General features: G+C 38.0%; 1 protein-coding gene across 9 annotated transcripts in view; it reads right to left on the bottom strand.

Annotated features, from left to right (window-relative positions):
- The window catches only part of NKAIN3 (sodium/potassium transporting ATPase interacting 3), a 372372-nt gene that overhangs the window by 60781 nt on the left and 287286 nt on the right, over positions 1-24305 (bottom strand). The gene's annotated exons all lie outside the window — the stretch shown is intronic.

The raw sequence follows: 24305 nt of genomic DNA, 5'->3' as shown, positions 1-24305 counted from the left end.
TTCCTTTGTTTTGTACAACCTTTGTAGGTGCCTTGCTGATGCAGGCAGAGAGATGCAATCAAAATTTAGGCTAGCAAGACAGATGAGAGTCAGACATAGGGAGGCTCTGTGGTCACAATTTGAAAATAGAAGTAACCCATGAAGAACAGAGGTCATTTAATCTAAGATATAAATGAGGCTCACTACTCAAATCTCTTTAAACATATAAGTGAAATTTTTAACTGATATGTTTTGGGGATTTAGCGCAAGTATGAGGTGTGATGATATCAACGGATAAAGTCTACATTAGATACCATGTTCTCTTTTGGGCACAGCACTTCAAGTAACATTGGAGAGAATCCAGAGAACAGTAACAGTTATCATGGGCTTGGGGAAAATGGTCTAAGGTCACAACTAAAATAATTAGTTCAGCCTAGTCTAGAGAAGACTATAGTAATCAGCACAATGTATGATAACAATTTTCAAATTTGTGAACAAGAATCTAAAGAGAAATATAAGCAAATTTTCTTTGTTCATAGCCTGAAAGATGTGAAAAATAAAACCTTCATTTTCATAAAAAAAAAAAAGTTGGAAAACTTTCTGGTTATGAGAACTGCTAATTAGGAAGACTGGAATTGCTTGTGTGGTTGAACTTTGCAGAACAGATTGTGCGAAGATCCATAAATGATGGTAAAGATCACTTGATTTTCCCTCAGTGCATAATGTAAGATCTGATGATCTCTTAAGATACCATGGAACTTTTTTTGCTACATCACTGATGTTTTGTTAAACAAATAATACATATACTACTCTAAGCATTACAAGTATTAGAAATACTTAGTAAACAGATGTAATACTGAGCCATATTAATAAGACTAGAAAAAAGATAAAACGAGAGCAAGCTTTTGTTTCCAAGGCCATATGTCCAGGTCAGTTGTTTGCTTGCCTGTTATCCCCAGAAGTTATGTCTGCAGTAAATTGGCCATGTAGACTGTTTTCTTTTAGGAACAGGATAAGAAAAGGATAATAACTCAGTGTCCAATCATTGTTTTGTCTTAGATATTGGATAAATATACATTCCTAAGGCCTTCCAGAGTCCTGGGAGCTTAAGCAATGGTTTCACACACTTATCTTTCTGTGAAATGCACTGTTGTGTGTTAGCTAGCTAAAAACTAAGTATATATGTATTTCTTATAATAGGAAGAACTAAGGAATTCCTTATGTTTCTTAAGAAAGCTGTTAGATAAGGTACGTGCTGGTAATTGCCTACATGTCACAAACTACTGATGGGAGGGTCGATATCGGTTGTGGAAAGGCTCAAAGCAATGCATGACTCAAAGTTGTTTCTTTGGAGGTGTCTTTCTAAAAGGCAATGAAGAGCTCTCTACAGAAAGACAACAAGAAAACTCGGCAAGGAAGGTTGGTGCTATTTACTCCAGAGCTAGTGCAGAAGAGGAAAGTAGAAAGAAACACAGGCAGCAGGATGAGGAGAGCTGCAAGGCAATGACTGGCCTGGCAGTGTGGGCTCTCTGATGGATGCAGAGAGAATAGGGGGCATGAGCAGTGCTTTTTATGATACCTGCAAACCAAAACACAGAGCACTTCAGACTACACAAAAATTCTGTATGCAAGAAAAAAATGGACAATTAGCTTTTTAATATTTCACAGCAGCTCAATGTAGAGACCTTAAAAGTAACCACAAGACAGCCCCTATGCGCATGCTTTGTTACTTTTTCTTTTCTGTCTGTTGTCATGTAAAATGCTCTCTTTTCCTTGAGTGTTATTCTTGCCAGCCCATGAAGCGTTCTCACCTTGGGCATCCAGACAAGAAAGGACCAAACCAGTAAATGCTGTGCTGGGGTTTAGAAGGCATGTGCTAAGCAATAGTTGTGTTGCATATTAGGGAGTGGGGAGAGCTAGGTTTTTGTATGTTCTTTAATAACATAGTAGGTGGTGAGAGAGTGCGAGAAAAGAGACTAGGAAAAAAAGGAAAATTAGAATGGTGTTAATGTCATCATGCTCACAAACCAAAACTTTAAGCCTTTCTTACAATGATATTAATATCACACTGTGCTGATTAAACACAATCTCCTCTCATCTTTGGGCCTCCAACAGATGTGTGATAGCTTTTCACAGAAGTTTTAGACTGTATGAAGTCTCCCAGAGGCCCTATTATTTTGCTAGCACTCCCCCAACCTGCCACAAGCTCTTCTGCTTTACTATGTTCCCACTTTCTCTCCCAGCTGTTTTAGTTCTGCTTGCAGACCTGCAAGTCGATCCTGCTAAGTGACTGTTAATCACTCAGAAGGACCTGTACTTACCCCCTCTCCAGGGAGGGCTGGTACCAGCGATCATAATATGAGACTACCTAGAAGTATCTGAAGTATCTGCACACCTGACAAACTAGAGCAGCAGCAGCAGGTGCCATTCAGCTGCAAAGCCACACGTCAGCAAGAGGTGACACTGGGCTGGGGTGGTCTCAGAGCACTAGTGGCATGCACAGGCAGGCTGGCCAGCCAGGTACCGTGGGCTGCCTGTGAGAGAGCATGGTCACTGGATGCAACTTTTTCTGGGCAGAGAGGGGGCATACAGGCTTGCTGTCAAGTAGGGTAAACCAGCATTTTCCAGAGGAAATGCAATAATGCACATAAAGAGGATGCGCTGTACGTAGGCACAAAAATGACTTATGAATGAAGGTATCAATGAAAATCTGTCCTGGTTCACAAGAATGTGCAGTTCATACACATCCCCATTCCCACAAGAATGACTGCTATTACTCCCTGAGAAAAATCAAGGCTTCCACCACTCAATCTTAACTGACCTCTTTTCTATTACAATTATGTTAGCATAACTGGAGAACAGGACTTAAAACACATGGCTGAATGACCCACTGCCAGATGATAATTATTTATAGCTAACACAATCAAGAAATTGTGTAGGTAACTGACTGCTTAAAATTTACTTCTGTGGAAAATTTTTCCTTAACAAAGTCACAAAAATCACAGTCTATTCCCATGAGATTCATAAATATTTATTTGGGAAAAAAAATATTTGTAATTATTTGCTGCTGTTAGTTTGCCTCTCTAAATATTTTCTCAAATTTGACAGACCCAGCCCAATCACAGATATTAATGATGGGAAAGAACCAGATAGTTTTCTTCTCTAGCTGAGTACCATTGTCCTTTCTTCATGATGTGCTTCCTAACAAAATGCTGTGAGGAATTTCTACTGTGCCTCTGCATTCCTTTGATGTCTTGTACTTGTCCAGTCTCAAAATCTTCAGCATCGTATTGAGTGCCTCTGCTCGGCTGAAACTGTGCTAATGACAGTATCTTTTTCTTTACTGCTTACTGAGATTGATGCTTTCTTTGAAGGTTCCCTGCTCATTTAAATCTTTGCCTGGTACTTAAAAAGCAGTAGTACATGGCTATGTGACAGGCATTGGTGTTCTGTCAGTTTGGTCCAATGTGTCTCACTTTGGCTTGTTGTAAATCATAATTCACAGACGACACTAAGACCTGAGTGAACGGATGTTCTGAGAAACTCAAAATGCCAATTACGAAATGATGGCTAGATGCAATGTGTTCCTGCTTATTCAGGATTTTTACTTCTAAAATAAATTGGTCTGTCAGTGTCTAAACCAGATTTTTTTTTTCCTGTAAATTATCCTGATGAAATTCTGGAAAGTTTCTGAATAACAGTGAGACAAATGTCTTGTGCCTATATGACAGTAGCCTAATGTCAGCTAAATAAACTGGTGATAGTGGTGATAGTGGTGATATCTTAAACAGACCACTTATTTTCAGACACATATCACTGGATAAAACCTGAGCACAGCTTTAAAGCAATTGCTTGACACAGAAAAGAAGAGAAGAAAGAGTGAGAATAACAACTTCACAGTATCACATAGTGTGGTGCATACAAGGAGTCTGATCTCTGCTATACAGTCCCCTTTTTTCTGGACTGCCTTGTTTTACTTATTGGCAGATGATGGTGCTTCTGTTTGCTAAGCATTAGCATTGTGCTGTGCAGATGAGTATAAGCAAAACCACTCAGCCAACATGTTTATAACAAGGAGTTTGTTCTAGAAGGTGCTCAGCACCTTCTGAAGTTCTTCAGCATTTTTTCAGGATTGAAGAGATGAGAGAAAACTTAACAAAGACACTACAAAGGAAAAAAAAATAATGATGAAGATATCATAATTTGCCCTAGATTTTACAGCACACATCAACTGAGAAGCAACTAGCAATTCTTCTTTGCATCCTTTTTTTTTTCTAATATTTATTTTTTCCTTGAAAAAGAGTAAAGAGCAATTAGTCCTAACATGTACAGGTATGAAGTACCCCAGTGTCAATTACTGTCTACATAAAGGAATAGGAGAATAAAGTTAAGAGAATTGGGGTATTTCAAAATTGGTGCTTAATTAGTAATGCTCTTTCACTTGTGTTCAGACATACCAACTGTATATAATACTTTAACCCAGAAATGTCAGGCTAGATTAGGCATGAATAATAGTACAGGTACTGATACGGAAAGGTGCTTAACACTAACCATGAAGGATGGAGCAAAATGTGTACAAGAAATAGAGCATCTGTGCTTTCCTACAAGATGTAAATGTACTACTTAGAGTCAGCTTAGACTTCTTCTCTGAAGAGCCCTTCTAACCTAATGTTAGAAGGGGAGGATTTCTCCTCTCTATTTATCACTTAGCCTCTTTGTACATTCTTCATTTTTCTGCTTTCTCTAGGGATTCTTGCTTATTTTTCCTCCTCATGTGTTATCAACAAGAGCATGAGATCAAAAGTCCATTTTGGAGGATCCTAGAGGAGGTGCTCTAAGTTCTCGAAGAGCTACTGGGACTTTGCAGATCACCTATGGGAGCCAATGCAAGGCAGCTCTGAGGGCTGGAGCTTTCTCTGTGTTAACAGAATTGTCAGAGAATGGATCTGATGTATTTAAAATACGGTATTGAGACAGGAATCTACTAAATTTCTGTGCAGTCAGAGAGCAAAAGTATTTAACATCAGAGCATTTCCTTTATCTCTTCTTCCCTGCAGACTTCAAACTCCTGTTCTACAGCAGGGATCTCCTCAGTAACAATATGTTTTCTCTTTTTAATTGGTAGGGTGGACCATTTTCTTTTGGTCTCATTCTCAGAAAAAAAGTTGGATATTAGAGCTAAGTTAGCTTCAGGCATTAGCATACTATGGAAAATTTGGGGCAGAATGTTCTAAATTTGGTAGAACATTCATTATATCATTATATATATATATATATCATTATAAATGTTTTATCAAGCTAAGCAACCTTAATGACAATGACCATTAGTGCTGTGTCTACACGAACAAGCAGTGCAGAACACCAGGTGCAGAACCAAACAGCGAAACAGCAGGACCTCAACCTCATAGCCATACTACGCACATATCAGACTCTTTTGGTTTGGTTTGGGTTTAAAGGTTGGACTAGCTCTGGTCTGATCCCATCAGCTGAATGCCTGTTTTGGGCACTCATGCCTGAGGTGTCCTACAGGAACTCATCTTCCAGTTCAGTTTCGTGCAGAAGATCTTGATATGAACCACAGCACAGAAAGTTGTCATGGCTGAGAGATGTCCTGCAAAAGCCAACTCTAATCAGAAATGAAACAGTTATAGAAATGCATGTTACCAGTACTAAGGATAATATTGCAAGAACAGTAACAAGGGTATCATAAAATCTTAGTCTGGTTCCCATGGGTTCTGGACACCTTAATCTTCCATTTGCTTGTGCAAGGGCTCACTTGACATATCTCATGTTCAGAATCAGGGTTTCTGTTTTCAACAGAACCCGATTCGGGGTTCATCAGAAACCCGTGTTAGTGACACTTGCCTATGTTCACTGTTCAGAGTAGAATATATGTGAGCATGACTGATCAGCAGCAGATAGAAATGTCAAAACAGGAGCATAAGGGACCTAATTCTCATTTTAGAAGAACTGACAAATGAAAAAAAGTCCTAAAGTTGACAGGCAAGAGAAAAGTGGGAAGAGAGCAAAGCTCTTCCTCTATAAAGAGAGAGTAGATTGCAGTTTATTTTATGACTAAAGGAGAATCATGGAAAATATAGATGAGGGAAGTATGTAAATTACTTTCAGCTGAAAGATATTAATATTAAATTTGAACTGAGCATAGACTTGTTCATGTGATAGTATCAGAAACCAAATGAGTTACCCATTTCAGTAAAAGTGCAGCTTTGCAGACCATAACATTCATAGAGATGGCAACAGCATTCTTAGAGCCATTGCACCTGCAAAGATCCAATCAATAAAGTCTAATGTGTTTCTCCTGCTTTTGCTATTTGTCTCGATTCCACTAGGATTATTGCTCAGTCTGACCTACTCATTTAAAAATTATACATCCACACAGTCCAGATGCTGCTGCTTCAGGTCAAAGTACAAAGCAGCTCCTACTTTACATCCTCTCCAACCCCAATATAAGCTGTCTGTAGTGGCTTTGGAATTCAGGCAGTCATAGGCAAGTTCCTCCCGAATTATCCCCCAAAATATTGTCTGTCAGTAACTGTCTAGAGAGTACACATTTGTGATGCAGAACCATGTTGTTAAATGCATTAAGTAGTAACCAAAACATTAGGTTTTACTTTGAACTAACATGGTGCATGTTTTAAAATCCCCACATGTGGGAAGAAAGAGTAAATCCTCTGCAGTTTACTCATAAATATTTATAGGATTATTCAATCCATTGTGTAGTGAATAACCAAATGCATTCTGATGTAAACCAGTTCAGCTTCTGTATATATATAGTCTATCTGGCAGAGTGCAATTACAAAACACATTTTTTATTTTTATTTTTATTTTGTAATTTCTACTCCAGCTCCTTGAAGCACCTAGAATTTGATCTTGGCAACATAGAACTCAAATTGTCCAGGGACCCAGCATCTTAAGATATTAGAAATGCATGTATTCTTTAAAGACAAAACTATATACTGTGTACTTTATATTCACATAAATGTATTCTGTAAGGACAAATCGATATATACTTACATCCTACATTTCTGATCCTGGTAGGAAATTCTACTGCCAAGTAGAGCAAACCCACAAAAATAACTTAATTCTACAGATCTGAGAAACAATTACTACTTTTGCTTTTTATGGCTTTATTTTATTTTGAAAGCAAAAAGGAAGATATATGGTCCAGGTGTAGGATGTGAATTTTGACTTAACATATTCATGACTGGGGCAATTGGCAAGGCCTACTATTTCTTATGAGTGTAAACATTCATGCTCAGCCTTAATTTTTTTTCCTTTTTTTTTTTTTTTTAAATATATATTCTGGTTGTTCCCACTATTCAGTTTATTTACCATTGAAAGTTCTTTTTTTTTTTTTTTATCAGAAAATCATAGTCTGAGGCATAGACTGAAATGTCGATTTCAGCAACAAATTGGAAACTGAAAAATAAGAGATGAAAGGAGCGAGAAAGCAAGTGGGAAAGTGCAGATGCATTTTCATTCTCAAGAATGTCTGTTAACTCAAATGAAAGAAATACTGACACAAAAGAAAAAAAATAAAAAGAGGTTTAATTCGCTATGGAAATGTACAAAACTTTTCAAGGCAAAGTCTTTGCATATGCTAAAGGCACAGATGATATTCCATGTAAAGGATTACTTTTATCTTTATTGTTTTGAATATGTTGGATCATAAGAATGAATGCTCTCCAACTGCCACTTCAAAGCTGCACAGATAATCCCATATCCCTCTTGCTTTGTTTGCATTTTTAATTTTGCCCAAGTAAAAGCAAAATCAAAGCTCATGCCTTATTCTCTGAAAAATGTCTGTACAACCTCCCTCAGAATTCTAGCTTGTCTGCACCAGGGTAAGTTACAAAGTTCTTAGCTCATTTGAGGATATTTCTATTTACTTTGTGTTTGGCTTTTTTTTTTTTTTTTTTTATATATGATAAAGTGCTTCAATTTCTCACTGGATGGAAGTCATCAATCTCTACCATTCTCAAAAATTCTTCCTCTGTAGATCAGGGGACCCCTAATCTGTGGAGCAGGTGCTGATGTTGAAGCAGGAGCAGCAAGAGGAATGTAATTGTTTCTGATGCACGTGACAGTCATTGTCACTTAGCCTGCAGTGCAGGTGTTGATAAAAGCAAGGTCAAACTCCAAGTCATTTTTGCCTGTTCTGGTCCCTGAGCCTGAAAAATGGGCTTGAGTGCAGGCAGCCTGTCCCCAGTTTCTTTATCACCCAGTTGCAGGCTCTGTGGGCTGTGGTGGTGGCTTGCCCAAAGGAGGAGAGAAACAGCCACAAACGTAAAATTCCTTCACTCATTGGTGAAAAGTTCCCAGGTGACAGCAGTCAGTGATCAGAGCAGGTCTGGTGCCCCTTCATCCTGCCAGCTCTCTCCGTTCTCTTTAAACTGATCTCTGCTCAGGAGACCCCGAAAGATATGGTCCCCACCTTTACACCTACGACTGAAAGTCTTGCACCCCAGGAAGAGGCTGAGAATATTAACATGAAAGAGAAATAGTTGGCTTGGAAAAGCTTATAGATCAAGTGCTTTTCAATGGCATTTTTGTTCAAAGCACTTCAAACACAAAAATAAATGTGAGTTAGGGAGCTGTAAGTCAGTAAAGCCTTTTTCTAGATGACATTATTTCCTCAGATTACTTGATATGCAGTGGCTGGTAGTTAAAATAAGTATATCACAGTGTTACTCCTCTAGTCTTTCATGAAATTGAGCAACTTATATAGCAAACTTCTGGGTGCTTTCCTTCTCACCAGAGGGAATACGTCTTACATCCCCCCATAAAACCCTACAAAGAAATGAGTGCCTAGAATCATGCTATTTATTGTAATGAGCACCCTAGGTTCAATAATACTGTAAGAAAATATGTGAAGGTCCTGGAAAGTGCAATCTATGCAATCTTCCTCTTACTCATCATTTTCCATATAAATTATTTTATCAATAAGCACCTAGAGGCTTATTTTTCACTTGCATCAGTTTTACAACTGTATGTTTCCATTCATTTCATCAGAATTATTTCTGGTTTACAGTGGTGCATTTTAAAATATTTTGATAAAAATGAATGACTCCCCCATGAAAAGAAAATATCCCTAATCAGATATTTTCGAGTAATAACTCCAGACTGACAATAAGAGATTAAAGGAGAAAACACCAGTGGCCATAAAATATTCTTAGCTTGCAGGTATGAGAATATGCCAACATGACATCATGTGGAAAAAAAAAAAAAAAGGAAATTTCAATATTATTTATGCTTTTTGTCTACAGACCTCCTATGGGGTCCATAAGAAGCCTGCATCCATCAAATCCTCAAATCAGTAAAGTAAGAAGAATTTCTGAAGGATTAAAACTGACGGCAAACATCTGACTCTTTCAGCCACTCTATTACAAAAGAAAATTGGAATCTCCTCATGTTTGATACAGGATCTGAAGAGTGTGTTTGTATGAAATAATAAACACAGAGAGTACCAATGTTCCTGTGAAATTAAGTATATTTCTTCATGTAATATGGTGAAGTATGAATTCTTGTTAATGTGGAACTGCACGTAATCTTGTAACTGGCAGACAGAGTCTCCCTATACTAATGAAAACTGAACAGGTAGGTGTGGAAAACAAGGGAAAAAGAGGAAAAAAATAAAAATGGTTCCAAGCCCTGAACAATTTTTAAATTACATTATGCACACAGTAGAAATGTCATGCTCTCAGTGGTGAATCATAGAAAACACCAGCAAAGAAACTCCACAACACTCTTGCTTCTGTGGGCTCCAAGGCAGGAGTAAATAAAATGGTTCAAGGCACAATCCCTGCCACCCCAGGGTAAGTGGTGTGGCTGGCACGGCTCACACCTCAGCACCTATGTCCTCCCCATCTCTCTCAATGCACTGCCCAAATGGTGGATTCATCTGCCCTGGCTCCTGGGTATGGTCCCTGACCCACGCTGTGCCCAGCTTTGGCAGCCGACATAGCCAAAACCGTGATGCTAACTTTCACACAATGGGCGGTAGAGGATGATGCTCAAACATTTTCTGGCCCTGTTTGGGTTGTTGGTCTAGCTATTGAAATTCTGCAACACACATTGAGCGTGTTGGAATCATGAGGGTGTCCCATTCTATAAGTGCAAGCAATACAGAAAGCAGAGCACTGGAGGATAATGACGAACAGCTCTTAACATTCCTATTTTATCTAACTAAGGAAAAATAAGGAGATTAAAAGATCCAGAATCCTTTTGTGAATTTTCCTTGGAGTCTAATTACTTGGATCATATTGTAGTTAAGTAAAATTGCTAGGGATAATTATATTAATATTATTACTATTATTAATTATGTATTATATGATAATACTAAGATAATTATACATTATACAATATCAATATAATTTTATAGCACTAATCTTTCTCACTTTAGAACAATTTCCATGGTTAGAAAGAGCAGACAAATTCTCTGGTACAATAAGGCCTTATTTAGGTTTCATCTCCACATAGTTTGTGTAGGATTTGCACAAGAAAATTAAGTGGTATATAACTATTAAATTGTGTTAATGGTTATAGTTGAAAAGGATCTTGTAGTAGTGTCCTTGTTTTGTCTGGGACAAGTTAATTTTCTTCATAGTAATTGGAATGGTGCTGTGGTTTGGATTTAGGATGAAAATAATGTTGGTAACGCATTTTTAGTTGTTGCTGAGCAGTGCTTACACAGAGTAAGCCAGGACAGCTGACCCAAATGAACCAAAGGGGCATCCCATACCATGGGACATCATGTCCAGTAATAAAAGCTGAGGGAAAGAAGGTGGAAGTGGGCACATTTGAAATGATGGTGTTTGTCTTCCCTGTAAACCACTACATGTGATAGGTCCTGCTCTTCTGGAAGTGGCCAGACATGTGCCTTTCAATGGGAAGTAGTGAATGAATTACTTCTTTTGCCTTGCTTGTGTGTGCAGCTTTTTGCTTTAGCTATTCTTTAGTTATTTAGCTTTAGCTAAACTTCTTTATCTTGACGCATGTATTTTCTGTTATCTTTCTGATTCTCTCCCCCATTCCACTTCGGAGTAGTGAGTGAGCAGCTGTGCAGTGCTGAGCTGCCTTCTGAGGTTAAACCACAAGCAGGAAAATTTCTCAAGACAGTCAATAAATTTGATAATTATACTACATCTAGTAAGCTTTACAGTCAGAAGGGCCTATCCCAGGTTGGACATTAAACGTAGTACCATGAGGCAGACCATTTCCATGTCACCAGTGAAGAACAGAATGGCACAGATAATGAGACTTTTGTTACTGAAGACTGAAATGTGTTTAAATGAGGTTGTGGTTTAGGTCCACAAATGTATTCTCTAAAAATAATAGATGGGGAACTAGTAACTACTAGTAAAAACCACTGGTATTACTCCTTTCAGACAAAACAGCATAAACACATGGAAAAGGAGGTAGAAATCAACAGCAGAGCCAAAAAGTATAACTTCTCTTTCCAGCAGGGATGATTACTTGCGAGGTCACTACTGAGACAACCCCAGCATGTCACAGCTTCCCATCACTCACTCCCACTCCTGGTAATCTGCACTGTAACAAAATCTGCAGAGAATTGATTTTAGCTGCAATGACATTGGCAATGGGGAAACAAATGTTCTTGTATATAGTTCAGCCAGATCTCACTACGAAGGTGGTAAAGAAAATAAAAAAATAAAGCTGAGAAGTAAAAAAAATGTGAGGCTTGTCCAATTGTGTTCTAGACTCAAAACTGTTGCTCCTCTGTGGGCTGATTCAGGGAGAGCACCTTCATGTGATATGTTTGATATTTCATGATATTTCACCACGGTCCCAGTAAGAGGCAAGGGAGAAGCAGCAGTAATGAAATTCAGCACAAGAAGGTTGTGGATCTGTTAGAGCAGGTCCAGAGGAGAGCTATGAAGTTGAACAGAGGGCTGGAGCATCTCTCCTATGAAGAAAGGCTGAGAGAGCTGGGGATGTTCAGCCTGAAGAAGAGAGGCTCTGGGGAGACCTTATAGTGGTCTTTCAACACTTAAAGGGGGCTTATAAAAAAGATGGAGTGGAACTTTTTGCTTGGGTAGACGATGACAGGACAAGGAGGAATAGTTTTAAACTACAAGAGGGGAGATTTAAATTAGATGTTAGGAGGAATTTCTTCACTCATAGGGTGGTGAGGCACTGGAATAGGTTACCCAGAAAAGTTGTGCATGCCCCATCTCTGGAAGTGTTCAAGGCCAGGTTAGACGGAGCCCTGGGCAACCTGATCTAGTGGGTGGCATCCCTGCATATGGCGGGGGGGTTGGAACTAGATCATAGAATCATAGAATCATTAAGCTTGGAAAAGACTTCCAGGATATCTGGTCCAACCACCCCCTACCACAAATATCACCCACTAAACCATGTCCCTAAGCACCAGGTCCAACCTTTCCTTGAACACCCCCAGGGACGGTAACTCCACCACCTCCTTGGGCAACCCATTCCAATGCCTGACTGCTCTTTCTGAGAAGAAATTTCTCCTAATTTCCAAATTGAACCTCCCCTGGCACAACTTGAGGCCATTCCCTCTTGTCTATTGCTAGTTATCTGTGAGAAGAGGCCAATCCCCAGCTTCCCACACCTTCCTTTCAGGTAGTTTTTAACCCAGCAAAGAGTGTACCTTTCCAAGTCACGGGCTGCCACCTTCTCCAGGAGAATACTGTGGGAGACTGTTGTCAAAGGCTTTGCTGAAATCTAGGTAAACTAGTAGATGATCTTTAAAGTCCCTTCCAACACAAACCATTCTATGATTCCATGAAATATGTGTGTCTTTCCATTTCACTCCTGTTTGTCTGAGTTAAAAATAGTACCAAGGGAGGGGAATTTGGCTATCCCTGCCTATTAGTGCTGACAGCTACTAATAAGATCAAGTTTGTAAGACAAATCTACAGGTGTTGGAGACGGTATTTCAAATATCCACCATGTATCATTTCAATCTTGAAAATTGACTCTAGAAATCAGTGTTTTCCTTAAATAAACATTCCATCTATCTTGGTATAAGTGTTCAGAATGTAGCTTTAGTATTCAATGTTGATCTTTGTATTCTAACTTTTTATTTAAATTTATATTACATACATGTGTGAATATATCAGCTGTATTTTAAGTTAATAAACAGGATAAAAATAAATTAAACTAATCACAAATAAAAATGGAAATGGTAATGTTCTTTTAAGAGGCTGTTTAATTATCTACCACTTTTTACTGTCATTCACAGTGATTATCAATTAATCTACATAGCAGGAATTTACATAGGAGTTAATGGAAAGTTAAGCTGGAAGGCTTCTGCATCACCAGGAATGATTTCTTGAAAAATCTTTATGTATGTAATAAGTTCAGACAGAGATCTAGCAGATGTATCTTTCACAACACGTGATTTATTAGATTATCATTTTGATTCAGACTAACATCAGAACTGTGGAGAAATGCTATTATTCATAATTTCTGTCCTTTCCATGCAGGCAATTGTTTCAGCTGAAACCTTCTGCGTATTCTCCAAGGGCAAGAAGAAATAAATTTGCTTTTCAGACTTCCACCTGAAGGTGATTTTGTTCTCTCAGCATTGTTTCTGATATGTGACAAAAACTTACAAGCTGAAAGTAATTCATATCAGTCTCCCTTTCAAGACCACTAGCAATCTTACCTGTTCAAATCATAATCAAACCACAGCAAAGAAATTACTCAAGCGTTAGTTTCACTCCATCTCTGTCTATTCTGAACATTCTGAGAACGCAAAAATCCTTACACAAAGTTACTACCAGACATAACCTCAAAAACCATCCTTCTCACCTGTGGTTTGTCTGTTTCCTTTCCATGACATAAGACTTTTTTCTTTTGTTTTATGAAAGCACATTAAAAATACTTATTCTATTAGGCAAGCTGGACAACCATGGCAAAACAAATCCAAGTTTTTTTTTTTTTTAAACAGTAAATTCATCAGGCATTCTACCTAAATTACTACTGTGATACAGTAAAACATCACTTCTTAGGTGCTCATCAACATGTGTCTTGACTGTACTCATGTTGTATTGCAGGGTCATCCAGATGCTGCTGTCTGGTACATAAGTGAAAGAGTCTTGTGGATTAGAACTTTTTTCTTTCCTTCTTTCTTTCCCCCCACAGCTAATGCATGCACTTAAATTGTGAATGCAGAGTGTTGCAGCACCATCTCCTCTGACAGGTACTGAAGGAGCAAAACCACAACTCTTGCATCACCACTAAGTTTTACAACAGTTTCTGCAATATTAGAGTGTAAACAAAAAATAGCCAAAAGATATGCAGATATATTACACAATCTTCCAAAATCAAAATATATTTTTCAGAAAACCTCATCTTCCTGTGAGTAGTTCTGAGAGGAGCACATATATACATTGACCTTCTTCCTCAATGAAAAACAAATCACGCCCTCAAACCTTGAGGAGTCTGAGCTGTTCTACTGCCTGTTTAGTGAAATCCCTGATTTGTGTTCTTATATTTCCCTGGAATAAAACAGAGAGTTTTGCAAATAATCAGGGACTGTAGTCAAGGGAAAAAAATATAAATTTCTGCAGTCTGGTCACATTCAGGCAACAAATTTTAATGGAAGAACTAGTCTGTGAATCCACTACATGATTAAAAAAAAATATGTCCTGTCTGTGGAAGCTTACACAGAGATAGGTTTTAATCAGTGAATATTTTCCCCCCAAGAAAGAGTGGTCACATGGTTATCAACTACAATGTGCAGAAGGAATTATTCCAATAAGCATTAGTGAACACATATCTACTGCTGTTAGGATCACCAAGACTGTAGTGTGAGGCTTGCCTCTGATTTTCCTGTGTTCTTTACACTAAATGTGCAGACTCAGGCTAAGAAATCAGTCCATCTGAGCAAAATATATTCTCATTATTTAAAAGTATGTCTGCAGGAAAATATCAATTTTCTATATATATATATATATTTTTTTTTTTAAATAAAAAAAAAAGTAAAACCTATTCAGCCATGTGAGCACTTTGCCTAGAGAAGGAGTTAATTTCCTTGACTGGCTTATCAACTTTGCAAATGGAGAAGAACTGATGCAGCACGCTGCTGGAGACACAGCAGAGTTGTTTGTATTGAATTGCAGCTTGGCAGAAAGGTATGAATTTGATTCCACCTTCCAAGGGAACTACTATGCACTGATTGACAAGGTTCCTGAAATTTGGGAGTGTCCTGAGAGGCAACGAATACAGACATCCTTGGGAGCACTGTGCTCTGACATGAGCAGGAATTTCCAGGTCCTTAAGTGTCTCAGTAGCTCATCAGTTAATGGCTTCAGACAATATAGTCAAAAGAGTCTTCCTAAAGTCCAAAGGAAATATTGCTTGAATTTTTCTAACTGAAAAATGTTGGATTTTCTCATTTCCTAAAAACCAACCAAACAAAAACAAAACAAAACAAAAAACCACAAACAAATAAACAAACAAAAACCCAAACATCTAAATTGCTAATCTTTGTTCCAGTGCAGAACAGTGCTTTCTCTTATAATTTTCAAATTCCCAGTGTAACACAATTTCAGCATTCTGCTCTGATGTCTTTACCTCTTCCACTGCCTCTGATGCTACTAATGTCTACTGGGATGCTGCCTTGTATTTGAATCAGCAGCCTCTGAGTTTACTGTGCATTGGGCCACTGTAGCTCCCAGTTCCGCATCAACTCTGTTTAACATGAAATGGATCCGAATGAAAACATCTGACAGAATTACCATGACTAAGATGCAGACATATAGTCTATTATACTGCTTGTGTCATGGGGGAGGTAATTTCAGGCAAAAGTTGAAGGAAAAAAAGTTGGTATTTTCCAAATCTTCCAGTTATCTCCGATGTTTCTGTGCCACTTCCATCAAAATATTCATAGAATTAAAATAATTAAAATTAAGAGTAGACTTCATTTTTACTTCAAATATTTTTCATGTAAATGAAAACATTTCACAATATTTTCACAAATTCATTGAATTTTTTTGGGGGGTAAAAATATTGGAAAAATGCCACAGTAATTTTCATGTCAAACAAAAAACAGATCTATATCAAGTACTGCAAAACGTCTAGAACAATTTAGTTCTCGTATTGATTAGTTGACAAGGTGAAGACACTGCCATATTGCTAGGCTTAAATTGCTGTCCCCTATCCGCTCACCTTTAGCCAACTCCACTTCAGAAGTTGCCCAACTTTTTTGCAAATCCATATCAGGACAGTTAATAAATAAATGATCATGCAAATGACTATATCATCAATGTTTTCAGTTCATTTTAAATGAGCTCCTTGGAAAAACAGGACCACCCAGGAAAGGACAACTTAGGTGGAAAAAAAAAACAACACATATTTTTCTTGATTCGGTCTCAGAACAAGAGAACTCTGCTTTATTGAGCCAGACAGGTAATTAGACAAATATACTTGTGTGTTTTCTTAACCTATGCACTATCACGTATAATGGTGTCTGACTATATCTAACAATAAAGGACAAAGTAATTTTTAGAATGTAGGTGCAGATATAGTCTCTCATTAATTTTGTTTCTCTTGGAAATATATTTTTTAACAATGAAGGCATGATATTGGCAAAGGAGAAACGGACCCTATGCAACCCTGATCTAATCCTACAAACCCTGGAGGAACTGCACAAGGCATAGATTACACTAAAGATATGAGACAACTACTACAGAGCACTGGGGGTAATTTCAAGAGCCATAAGTTTGAACAAGCCATCTTCTCTGCAGTTTGTTCCAGAGACTGAGAACTCCTCTGTAAAACTGCCCAGGCTGAATATGTTCTTCTGTCTTTTAATAAACTGGTGATCACTCTAAACTTACTAATAAATCTTTGAGAAGTCCATAGCCCACCTGAACCAACTATTCGCATGACGAAAAGGTCTTTCTAGCTATCATGATGATGATGAACGGGTATTTCCCTCATACCCTCTTTTGGAGTAATGTTGAAGTTGAGCTCTGCAGACAATGCCAAGTTAATTTTCTATGCCACTTGTGCAATTCTTTATTTGCAAGTTATTTGCAATTTGAAAGTTACAAGCAAAAATTCAAGAAGAGATGTAATACCTTCAGGACTACTATATTTGAGTCATGTACCATTTCTGCAGCCCTTAACAGTAAATTACCTCATGTTTTTCTAACACATGCTGATGTTGACTGGCTTCCTTAATCAATCACATGTCACTTGAGGAAATGGAAAGAGAGCAAGGAACCTGGCTGAACACTAGTGTCATCCCCTACAGGGCTTTTCTTTGGAGAACAATGTACATGATGTGCTCTCTAGCATCCTTTTCTGTTCAATTATAAAAATAACAGGGCCATAACTAATGGGAAAAAAAGGGGCTGCTGCAGTGCCCTGGAGGAACCACATTATATGTTGATATCATTAGCCCTTTTGTTACATCTAAATGAATAAGAACCAAGCTGCAGCTCTGGCTGCCTGAAGGGAGGGGCAAAAGCTGCTTTTAGAGCAACTCCTGGAGCTTTTACAGTGGCATAGAGAAGGCGATTCCTAACACTGGGGATGTAGGAAGAGCCATCAAATTACCCTAAAAAGGATTCAGACTCAGGGCTCAGTAGTAAAAGTTTGGTCAATGATCTGAAATCTGGCACTGCCTCTGCGTTTAGTCTCTCAATATTCACAATGTTTCTCTTGTTTAATTATCTACATAAGACTCATAAGCTTCGTTTTAATGTAAGTTGTGCTAAATATGGTTGTTAATTAATTTATATTTTTCTCTTATGAAAAAAGCATTTATATCTACCAAATGTCATAATTCATTTTAGTATTACATAGTCAACATTTGGCAGATTCTTTGAAGACAGCAGGGCAGAAATAATTCACAGAGGGAGGCAATTGCTTGGAGTTAGTATGAGGCACTGACTGATGACAGATAACCAGAAATAATATAATCGGATCATATTGTTTTTCTTTTCCCTATAGAAGTGATGTTGCATGCTCTGGGCAGAAGAATACGCATTTAGGACATCAGAGAATTATGATGAGAAAGTAACTGAAGGGAAAGTAACTAATTTTATGGTAGGGGTGATTGCATTATTATGAATCATCAGAATAAAAATGAAAATTCAAAATGAAATCATCCTACCTGGTTAATTAAAACAGGGAAACGTGAAAATGTAAGGATGACAAATCTAAGAACTTTGATGATTAGATTTTTTTAAAGTGTTCAGCATCAGCTTTCATTGGTAAGCATGAATCTTTTGGACAGGTTAGTACTATTTTTACAGAAAATGAGGTAAGTGCTGGAAATATCTTTTATTTATTTATTTTATTTATTTTTTTCCTTAGCATAGCATACAGAGGTTGAGATTTTTCTACCAGCAGTGGAAATATCATCAAACTTTCAGACACGGATGCTGTGTCTGCTTTGGAAGTTTATTTCCTATTCAGAGAAAGTACAATTTTTATAAATTCAGGAATTGAAAGGTGCACTGGGAAGAGATATTCTTAGGACACATACTTTAGCAATTGTGTTTTATACGTGCATATTTTCTATTCCAACTCCTGGGAGACAGTGATCAGTTACATGTAGTTTTGTCATCTCTTGTATGCACAATCATATTTAGATATATCCAAGACATGAAGGCCTCCACCACCAACAATGGAGGACAGCAGTGCAAGCTGCCTCCACACTGTCACACTGCTATGCACACTGGATGTCTTCCTGTACCAGAGCAAATGCATGCTGCAGCCCAAGGAAACCAAAACTGAACAAAGACCAACTTCTTCAAGCTCTTTAATGGTGTTGGCCCCAATTTTCTCTAGATTACCAAAGAAAGAGTTTTAGACAAAAAGTATGGTCAAAGCCCTACCACTTTTGGTACCATCTTCACTCCACCATTTATGCAAAAGACAGAACTTTCTTGGGGGCCAGAATGAGGCCAGGTATAAATGAAAATAATTCCCACAATAAATTAAAAGAACATCTCAGGCCTTGGAGATTTGTGCTCAAAGCTCAAGGTGTTTTCATCTTGTTTTCCTGTTGATACATCATGAAGGTACACATCCAAGAGTGAAACATTTAGAAACAGCACAGAAACAACACAATTCTTCTCCAGGCAAAGCCTCAGCTCCATGCTGGAGTTCTCCATCTGGAAAGAGGACAGCAGAACTACTGACACAAGGCAGATGTATGTTCCTTAACGCAGGGCTTGAGGTACTCACACAGTGCTACATGAGGATGGTGGAAGAGCTTAACAGAACAGAATGCCTCTCAATGGAAACCCACCACCATCTTCAGTTGTACCACCTGTGGAATTACCTATCCATCAAAATGGATATTAACAAGGATATCAATTCCTGATATCAGTCCAGTATTGATTGCCTGACATTGTGCGCTGTCATAAAACATCGCTGTGACCACTAGGTGTCACGTGAAAACATACCGTACTCTGCTGTGTCAAAAAGGTAGACCATTAGCTTCTCTGGCAGAGATTAAAAAAGTAAGATGTTGGTATAAATCAAGGATTTCTACACTCCTCTAGCTAAACAGGCCCCTTAGCTACTTCTTGCCATCTTCTGCCTAGGTTGCCTCTGCATAAAGAACTGCAACTGGACATTTGTCTGCTACAGCTGCATCAATAGGAAAAAATTCCTGCATGCTTGGGAGTGTTCCTGGTACTAGCATGCAGTCACCCATGCCACTACGAGGTATGAGTTTGGCCTTTTCCAGCCTTTGTTTTCCCCCCAAAAATTTGCAAAACACAATTTTGGTTGGGAGAACAATCCACGGATTATTCCTGCTGGGTGGCTTGGACACACTAGCCTATTTTGGAGACTGAGGCCCTTTGTGTAGAAATGAGCTTGAACTGCCCTGGACCGGTTGGCCTCACCGTCCAAGTCCCTTGGCATGGTTAATTGATGTGTATAGATGTAGTCTGTCCATCTTGCTGGAAAATTGTTCACTTGAACAGTGACCACAGTACCAATTCCCAAGTTGGCTGCCAGAAGTCTTTCTTCTTATACCTGTGAGTATACAACTTCCTACATACAATATACTGTGGAAAATAAATGATTTTTCTGGCTCTATTTTGTGCTTGGTAGAGTTAGCAAATAAGTTATCCCCCACTGATTAGTGACTGACTTTACCCTAGGCTGGTATGTTCACTGCTTCCAGTTCCTCTATGGATAAGATTCTTTATCTCTTTACATCAGATCTTTGCTTGGCTTTATAATGTATTGAAAACCAGATGACTCTCCAGGTGGGTTTTGTTTGTTAGTTTGTTTTTGTGGTTGTTTGTTTTGTTTTGTTGCTGTTATTTTGTGACTGCTCCTCATATGTAGGTCCGGTGGTCACCTAGGGGCTATACATGACACTGATTGACAAGAGCCACCAGATGGACCTCTGCAAAGTAAAACAGGGATTTTCTTCAAAATATCCTGCATTTGGTCAGCAGCAACATGCCAAACAGCTTGAATGTTCTGAGTGTTTTCAATTTCTTTTTCAATTCTGTTGCCTTCAGGGTTCTAGATATTAGATATGGCTCTTCTGTACAATGAAGAGTAGTGTTCTGAGACCCTGGTGGAAAGTTAAACTCACCTTGTGCCATGCAGCATCACGAGAAGGTTACAGCTCCCATCCCCTGAAGCACCCTAGTGTCAGCCTGTCACTCTGCCAAAATTAATTCGTTTTGCTTTTTCAGTACTGATGAAGTTATACTGCTGCTAATTCCAGAGCTACTTCCATGAACCTTGGCTTGAGGGTCTCTGTTTCACAGTGCAGCTGTAGACAAACTTACTGTGGTATAAGTCTCAGCGTCTAATACAAAACTTTCTGCAAGGGTTTCTCTCAACGTTGTTCATCTGTCACTGTTTTGACTGTAATATCCATTCATTCTCCAAAAATTCAGATTTCAATAAAGATGACGTCTTGCATTTTGAAATTAAAGGTACTGTGTACAAAGGACTTACTCATCACAAGAATATGTGCTATGCAAGAAACAAATGTACATTTAAACACACATGAAATATATATTTTTATTATTAATTGCATCCCACTCTCCCATATTTCTCTTGATTTTTTCCCCAGTCTACAGAAATGCTTAACACCTTCAATATTCAATCATTTCAATAGCTGGGAAAAATAAGGATGAGATACAAAGTTACTGTTTCACTGGTAAAAGATATTTTCTTTGGAAACAACTAAAGATCAAATACAAAAGGAGTCTTAGTGTGTTAGAACTAAATAAACTGCCATATAGTCTATTACCTGAAGTAGGGTCTAATGTAGTCACAGCTGCAGCATTCTGTGCATATAAATATATATATATACCTTATTTATTTATTTATTTTTAATAATTAAAAAAAGTTACCTTTCAAAACTGGACAAATGCAGTGGATTACATATCTGGACAGGTATCTGATATTTACCTCTGGAGGGATATCTTATCACAGTGGCTCTGACTCCCTATCAATTAGAAATGCTCACCTTCCCAGTCATTTGGACAAGAGTTAGCATGATAAAATGATTTGTTATGCCAATAAAGTTTTTGTTACACTGTAAAATGGTTTGTTACACTCCTACCGCTACCAAAAAGAAAAAAAAAAAGTTATGAAAATTAAGTAGATTTCAAGGTCCAAAAAGGAATATTCTGCTGTGGGGACTAGACACAAGGCAAAAAAAAAAAAAAAAAAAAAAGGAAAAGAAAAAGAAAAAAAAAACAGGCCTTCTGATCTACATGGCTGGCCATCTAGTAATTCTTCAGTACTGTAAAAAGACAACCTAAATGACCTTTTAACTAACAACTGAAATTAGTATCCCAATTAGGAAAACAGTTATGCATCTGAAATGAATGGGAGACTCCTCAGGTCAACAGTACTCAGAAAATGGGAGGAAACTGCAGCAAGTCTGATAATCTAGGTGGTGACTTATGTTCTGTGGGGCAGTAAATTAAGCAAGGCTAAATTACAATTCTAAATGGAAATTGAAGTACAGACTCGTACGCTAATCACACTGCCTCACAGATGGAATAAGGAAGATAATAAGACTGGAGGAACACCCTACTTTGCATATTTTAACATTGTGTATATCAGTCAAAAGCAATATCTGAAACTGCAATTATTTAATTCCCAGTCAAGCCTTACAAGTTCCTGGCACATTTTGAACTTGCAATGAATTGTATACAGAATTTATTTATGATTGTTCCAGGCAATCATTCACACCACAAGAAACGGACATCTTATGCTTTACATAAAGCTGTACAAATTACTACATAGTTTTTCTATTTTTCCATATGCATATTTCATTAAGTGTATATATATAAAATGCTTTTATTCTATTATTATAATATTTCTATCTGTGTTCTTGTCATTTGGTAAATTTTGAGCTGAGTTTTATTACACTGGATAAGCAGAGAACAAAACTGTTCTTGATTTCAGCCACCAGCTGTATTTCCACAGAACTCTAAATTTAATCACAAAATTTCTATAAAAAATTCTGAATATCACAATACATTTTTCTTACAGGAGTGAGGAATAATTTATATAAATACAATTTGAATATATTAATGTTTTTTTCCTATTAAATCGACTACACTACAATTTCCCTTGTATGGGCTCACTTGAGCAAAATGAACACTAGTGGACTACGAGGGGAATTTGCTGCAGATGCAGAGATGGACCTAATGGGAGAGGCAACCTGGTTTCACTAACAAACCCTCACAAGATTAAGAAAGCTGTACTCTATCGGGCTTTGCAGATGCAGTGCGCAATATTCTTTTCCAAAGCCTGCTTGCATTGTAATTTCACAACATATGTTGACACATACAGGACCAGGCCTCAAGAGAAGTAATTTTATTTTCACTGAAAAATATCTTGACTCAAAGTCTTTACTTTCTGACTGAACAACATGCAGGAAAAGGCTGGTTTAGGTGCCTGTGATGTCACCAGTGCTTGAGAAGCTGGAACAGACACATGGGATATGCAAGCACTTGTGATGTCACTGGTGAACTAAGAAAATGCACTAATTCAGGTCTGGACTTTAAAGTGGAAGTTCATTAATCACTGCTGTAAGATCAAAGTTTATTAAATTTTGACTAAAAGCAGTGGTAAGGCAATAGCATTTGGCATCTTACAAAAGCATCCTTTAGTAATGCTGAGAAGTCTAAAACTTCAAGACTTTTAGACTGTGAACACTACTGTGTTCTAGACAGTTAGGCAGTTCTAGACAGTTAGATCTATGACACATCATAGAAATCATCTAGGTCCTGACCCTGTCAGCAAGACTTCTAAATAGGCTGATGTTTACCCTCCAGAAATCCAAGGTAACAGCTCTGTCAACCACCTTTCTTACTTCACCAAAGATCAAAAACTCTATCATTTCATGATCGCTGTGCCCAAAACAGCCTCCAGCAATCACATCACCCATAAGTCTTTCCCTGTTTGCAAGGACAGGTCAAGTGAAGTGAGGCACCTTCCCTAGATGGTTCCCTCACCACCTGTGTGAGTAAGCTATCCTACACATACTCCAGGAATCTCCTAGACTGCTTCCTCTCTGTGTTAGTTTATTTCTAGCAGACATCTGGGAAGTTGAAGTCTCCCATGAGAACAAGGGCTAGTGATCATGAAACTTCTAGTTGCTTATAGAATATTTCATCTGCCTTTTCACCCTGTTTGAGTGGTGTATAACAGACTCCCACCATAATATGTCTTATTGCCCTTTCCCTGTCTCTTACCCAGAGACACTCAGCCCTTTTATCTCCATCTCCCAGCTACGTGCAGTCAAGGCATTCCTTGAAATACAGGGCTACTTACCTCCTCTTCTTCTCTGCCTTTCTCTCCTGAAGAGCCTGTAACCATCTATTACATCACTCCAGGCATGCAAGTTGTCCCAACATGCACACAGATTTTTTTTCTTTCAGAAAATAAATGTAATTAACTTGAGAAAATGTGAAAATTAAAATCTGAACATAATTTTAAACTAATAAGCTTAAAATCTCTAATCTCTTTCTTTGTTAGTAAAGGACTTACAAGTCAGTTAGTAAAACATCTTGAATTACTGAGTAGACCAGGAATATCCAACCTATCTGGTTGATCAGACCATGGAGTCTTTTTCATGGAGCAGGCGTGGACTTTAGATGACAACTCTTCTCTGACTATCTGCCAAGCACTGGTGGTCATGGTTACAACCACGAACCATGAGCATTTGTGTTCTCAGAATAGGTGCAGATATCTAAGGCATATCAGAACCACGTGCACCCACATGGTGTGAACCATTTGCTATGTACTACACTCAGCTATGTAGAGAAAGAAACCAAGAAAGAGCTACCACTTCTAAA

Source organism: Anser brachyrhynchus (genome assembly GCF_964034855.1).
Source record: "Anser brachyrhynchus genome assembly, chromosome: 2".
Lineage (NCBI taxonomy): Eukaryota > Metazoa > Chordata > Aves > Anseriformes > Anatidae > Anser > Anser brachyrhynchus.
This window is presented reverse-complemented; position numbering and strand designations above follow the sequence as displayed.